The following is a 6,000-nucleotide window of genomic DNA, read 5'->3' on the forward strand; positions in this document are numbered from 1 at the left end:
TTTTCATTAAAATTATATCCACTGGTAAAGCTAGGAAGCATTACATGGAGATCTGTGTTCTCAAAGACTGTATAATCCATGAAAAGCTGTGCTATCAACTGAGGTTAGCTGCATTAAAAAAAAAAAGTTATTTAAAGTGTTATATGACTATACTCTGTGTATGTATATTAAGAACAGAAGGATTAATACTTTTAATGCACTGACAAATGTAAACATTTCTTTCTGGCTGTGATGCTTGGAGAAGTTGCTGGCACTTACTTTTATTTTAGGTTGAGAAGGCAAACTACATCAGGTTTCTGAGAGAAATAATATTATAATAAACAGCTTCACTGCACTATGTGCTGGTTTCAGACTGTCTAGACTCCCAAGAGATAACAAAATAACACTGATAAGTTCTTCTCAGTCACCCATAACAGAAAACTCATTAGGATGACATATGACCTGTGGTGAGTTGATTCGATCCTATCATGTGAACACTTGCAAAATATTCCGAATATCTGGATATTACTTATAGAAAGTTGGTTTGGGTTTTTTTTTGTTGTTTGTTCTTCTGCTTCCCTGTTAGCCAGGCGCTGGCATTGCTCCCCTGGCCACACCTCTGGATCCTGGTTGTGGGGAGCAGAGAAGATGCAAAGCAGTGAAAAAAAGTGGATCAGCTAGAAATCACAGAATAGCAGCAGGAGGAATGAATAAAATCTCGAGGATTTTGGGTCTTTTTTCCTCCTTGATGAAACTTTGAAACTTCTGTGAGGGTACTAGCTTGATATTGTAGGTAGGAGCTTAAATTAATTTTTCGTGAACCAACTTCTTCCTACATAGTCATTAACTTGTGTACTGAATCTGGATACTGAACGTCTTAAACTTGCCTACATGAAACAGTTTTTTGCAGCCTGGGTCCCAATTAAGGGTATAATTCCAAACTTCCTGCATAGACCCTTTGCATTATTTAATCATAGTTATTTCGTACTTCCTGAGATTTGATCATCACTCATCAGATTGTTTGTAGTTAATATGCCCCGCTTGCATTACTTTTCTTTCTTTTCCACATCAACCAGCCATTTCAGCTCTCCAAATAGAGCAGTGAGACAAAGGAGAATTTGTCTATGTCAAAGTATTCAATTTTATAGCTGATTTAAATGCAGAGCAATTTGCTGTATGTTGTACAATCAAATAGAGTGGAATTTAACTGCTGGGGAAGTTGCAGGTTTTATGTTGTGTCTAAAAAGTCTTTGGCTGTCATCTGAATCAAGGATGACACCCAGTGGCCAGACAACTTCATTCAAAAACACAAGCACTGAACACTTTTGTTTCTTTGCATCTCAGCCCACACATAAGCAGGTAATTAAATTCCAATCCAGCTGATATCCTTTTGTCATTTAAACTGTCTGAAATATTGCTTTTTAACTCATGGCCAATATTATGCAAGTCGCTTTATCCACCTATATAGATTTCTTTAATTTGTCTCATCCTTCATATTTTCTGCAAGCTATTGACTAGGTAGTTATTTTTATATCGAAATAATGTATTGTATTTTAATATAAAAATGTATGTTCTGACCGTAATTCAGAGAACGTTTCCCAGGTGCTGTGCCTGTTACGGATTGAGGCTGGGGCAAAAAGGACTTATGTACTTACTGAAAATTTAAAAAGCTCAATCCAAAATTTTAATTTTAAACCCCCAAGCCCAGCTGCTGCCCATCACCAAAGGCATTTAGGTATTTTGATTGAACTTCCCTTAATTTCACGAGTATGCTTTTGTCCATGCCCTGAGTCTTGCTAATAGCAGTGTAAGCAAATAGGCGCTATCGTTGTAGCTATACCCAGTTTTAGAAACTGGGTTCACTCCAGCTGCTGCCCATGAGTCCTGCTCCATCCGGAGCCTGCTCCTTGGACAACGAAACACTTACTTGGTGCTGCTTTCTTTTATCTTGAGAAAGAGTTATTAATTTATTCAATAGCCTTGCCATAAGCATCTAGGGCCAGACCAAAACTGCTTTCTGCTTTGATCCTGCAGACAGAGGTTGTGGCAGACTAACTGCAAATCTACGCAACCCCAGACATCACATCCCAGCAGACAAAAGGCAACACCAATCCCACTCCTCTTCCTTATGGATATGCAAGCTTCCCACAAGATTTTTAAGAGTTGGTCATTTACTAACTTGGCAAGGGATTTGTGCCCAAGAGCAAGGTTTGATCCTTGGACCTGATGGCTGGCAGATGGAGGCTACGGACAATACAGACTCATATGTCCCCTTCTCATTTTGTGTCACCACAAACACCGTCCTGCACACCCTGGCTTAGCTAGGGAGAGTTCTCTAATTCACTGCAAGGGCCATGGGTCTAAAAGTTACATGTTGTAACCGTCCTAATTAACATCTGTACCTTGAGTGTGTGTTGGGTAGTCCTTTGCTAGTCCCCTATCTTTCTTCCTAGAGCAGTAAAACGGAATGAATCTGACATATATGGGTTCATATATCCCTTTTCTCTCATGATCTCACCTCCTTTGAAGTCTCTTTTAATACTTGAATAGCTTTTTTAATACCTGCTCTATATATCACAATGCAATATATTCTTGGCTAATTGTGCTAGAGTTATTTCTCTATGGGAAGGTTTCAAATAAAAAAAGACCTGGACCGAGGAGAGCTATGAAACACTACTGAAACTGTTTGGTCAGTGCAGGCTGATCCTGTATCACTGTTTCCACATAAAGGCAGTCATATGGCAGAGCAGGGGTTTCCAAGACAGAGAGCACTAAGGTGACCTACTAATACTGAAATTTTACTTGACTAGATTTTTGGTCTCCAGAAAAGTTTGGCTTTTTTTTTTTTTGTTTTTCCTTCCTTCGCCTGTTTCTCGATTTCCCCTTTATAGAAAGGAGGATAACTAAAATCTACCAAGCAAGTTAGCTGTAATGAAATGTGAATGTTTGTAAACACCTGGGAGAGAAGGTACAGGAGAAGTGAGGTGGTCACAGCAGAGTATCTATAGCTGTTAAATGTGCAGTGAGTTCAGCTCTGCTGTCAGCTGGCATAAGGGATGGGAGGGGACAAACTTGCGGAGTCCTGAGATAGAGGAAGAAAAGTCCTAGTCAAATCCCTGCAAGAAAAAGTAAGACACAATTTAAAAAGATGAAAGGGAAATAAATGTATGTAAAGGAGCCAGGAGAATAATAGATAAGCCTTGGCAGAGGATTAAATGGAAATTGTACACACTCTAGAGTTTAAAATGAAAGGATTTATCTAGGCTTAACTCTAGCACGGACTAGCAGCAGGTAGAGTTTAAAAATAAAAAGTTTGTGTGATGCGAAGAAATGCTGCATGTGCAGGAAGCAGCCGATGTCCAAACAGCGTATCAGCTTTTACTGTAGTGTAAAAAAAAGTATCAAAGAACAAGAAACTAGAAGGTAACTATTGCGTACTAGCTTTGAGAAACACAAGGTATCTTCACGCAATTTCTTCATAGACAGAGGTGAGATATCAACTCTTTCTCTTAGATCGCTCTCCTTTTTGGCCTCTTGATACCAGTGAAAATGCCAGAGCACAAATGGCTTCTCGCTACCTCTTTGGAGAGACCTGCACAGCTTTTTGGTATGCGAACTTTTACCCTGGCATGATATAAACAAAAGCACGTTATTCCAGCTCTATACATCTTCCCCTTCCCATTTTTTCCAGGTACTCTGTGTCCCACTCTGCTTCAGTGTAGACCCTCTCTGCCCAGTAACTTTGTTTTGCAAGAGGTTGCTCAACCACTTTCACGGTTGGTTGTTCCAGCTGAGTTTTTCTTTAGTTAGTTTCTTCATCTATGAGGAGATACCACATTATTCCTTTTTGAATTAGAGTCACATGATCACCAAACTAAATAGCTGAAGCTTCTGTGAAACTGCTGAAAATAATGTAGCTTTGGAGCAGTGTGCGTTGGGAGCAAAGGACAGTCATAAAAAGATTGGGAAAGTTATTTTATATCTACTATATTGGAAAGAACTAAAGGTGCTCTTGTTTAAAACGCTTCTAGGAATAATAGACTAAGATAGTCCAATTCTCACTGACCCTTGGAGTCCATCAGCTTTGAGTATCTCAGCACTACTGAAAGTTTTAGCAAAACAGAGCACCCCGGCCCAGCCAGGGAGAGGATCTGGAGAAGCAATGGAGAGAGTTCCAGGGAGCTGTGCTGAATGCAGCAAGGTGGAAGGGCAGTGATCACAGACGGAAATGTACATGTTTCCAGAAGGCTTTGTTACTAGTCCTAGTGGATGTAAATTGTGGACTAGTGTACGGATGAACTCTTTGGGGAGCGCAACACATGTCCCCCGAGTGTATAAAGTATCCCGTAGTAAGGTAGAAATGAACTGTTTCTTTGCCAAGGAGATGAGAACAATTTAGTTCCTCGAGCTAATTTAGAAACCAAAAGTTAAAACCTCCCTTGGGAAGAGACTGTTTAGGAATAAAGGCATTGGCTAATTAGGCTTAATTGCATTGTCTTGGGACAAGTGATTTATTAGGCCAATCTAGACCCATGATGGGCCTGCAGGGCTGTGTTCTCGGATTCACCAACTGAATGGCAAATATCCAAGAGTATTTTTTGACTTTGGAGTGAGTCTCTGGGAAAAAGGAGAGGGATTAATGTTCATGCAGATCATCTATTCCCATTCTCATTTCTTCAGCTCTATATGTCCTTTATGTGGCTCCCATGATTGTCTCCTTGTTCTCTGTCAAGCATTTTCTGTCTGTCTTCCTTCAAATCCTCCCTTGTAATTAAGCTGGATCTTCAAGCAATCTTGTTTCTTTTCTCATTATAAATAATCTTCTCAATTTTTCCTCCCTGAAAGTCTTCCCCTATGTTTTGTCATCTTTGCCCTGGTTGGATTTTAAGGTGTTTGAGAGAGGAGCTGGACACATCCTTGTAAACTCATGGGACAATGTATGAATAAATGTGCTATATATCAAGTCTGTGTTACCTGTAGGGTAGTTGGGGTGAGTTTGAAAGTAATGCACTGTTTTCATTCCCTGTGTGTACTCCCATGCTACCTAGAGGCTCCTAGTTTTGAAAACCCAAACCTTAAAATGGAGCATATAGAAAAACATAAACATGGATCCTGTGAAATTTCTCAAAAGCATAAAGTAGTGTTTTTAAAAAGCATGGTGCTGACCTGATTACTGCTTTTCATGCCTGTTATCAAGGCATCAGAATGCTGGGATAAGTGGAGATAAACAAGTAAAGAAAAGCAGTTAGCTTCTATGAGTCATATCTTCTCCAAAATAATATTTATAGCATAGGTGTGTTTGGCTGCAGATATCTTGGGGGCAGGTTGGGGATTTTATGTATATATAAATCTTTGCCCAACAACTTGCTCTTTCTTTTGTCCAAAACTCCACCAACAATATAAGGAAATGTCATTTAAAGCATGATGCTTGTTGCTTTTATTTTAAGGCTAAGGCTGGTCAAAATCTTGCAACAGGTCTTTAATGGTGTTAATTCTTCAGTAATCACTCACTAAACTAGTGTTTACATGTCAGATATGAGGAGATTCAAATTTCTCATGCATCTCTCCTTCTGGACCATGCTGATGGGACATACACCACTTAATCGGCTCTGCCATGGCCCTTTCCCACTCCCAGCCTTGGAAACGAGAGGGAGGTGGCGGCGTTCCTTGTGGATGCAGTTTCCCATCTGCTGCCTCTAGCTTTTCTCATCGGATGGTGTAAGAAATAACTATTTGAACACATGAAAGGAACCCAACAGGCTTAGCCGGACGGAAAGGTGAATGTAGCCTGGGGGCAACTCTTGCATCCCCGTTAACTAGCAAGGAAGAGATCCTGAGGCTCTCCTTGGAGTCTGTATGGTTGCTGTGATTTTTTTTTTTTTCCCCCACTTCAAAGGACGTGTGTTGTTAGTTGCTTGCTCTCTGTGCCTCAGTTCTCCACTTTGAGACAGGTAGTTTTGAAAGCACTTTGCCGTGTCTTGATTTTTCCCAGTAAGAGAAGGCAGCGTTAGTTTCATTCCT

At 40.2% G+C, this 6,000-nt stretch overlaps 1 protein-coding gene across 1 annotated transcript in view; it reads left to right on the plus strand.

The window, feature by feature from the left end:
* The window catches only part of KYNU (kynureninase), a 54,407-nt gene that overhangs the window by 30,591 nt on the left and 17,816 nt on the right, over positions 1–6,000 (plus strand). The window lies entirely within an intron of this gene.

This window comes from Cariama cristata, unplaced genomic scaffold, assembly GCF_000690535.1.
Source record: "Cariama cristata isolate BGI_N322 unplaced genomic scaffold, ASM69053v1 scaffold20187, whole genome shotgun sequence".
Classification (NCBI taxonomy): Eukaryota; Metazoa; Chordata; class Aves; order Cariamiformes; family Cariamidae; genus Cariama; species Cariama cristata.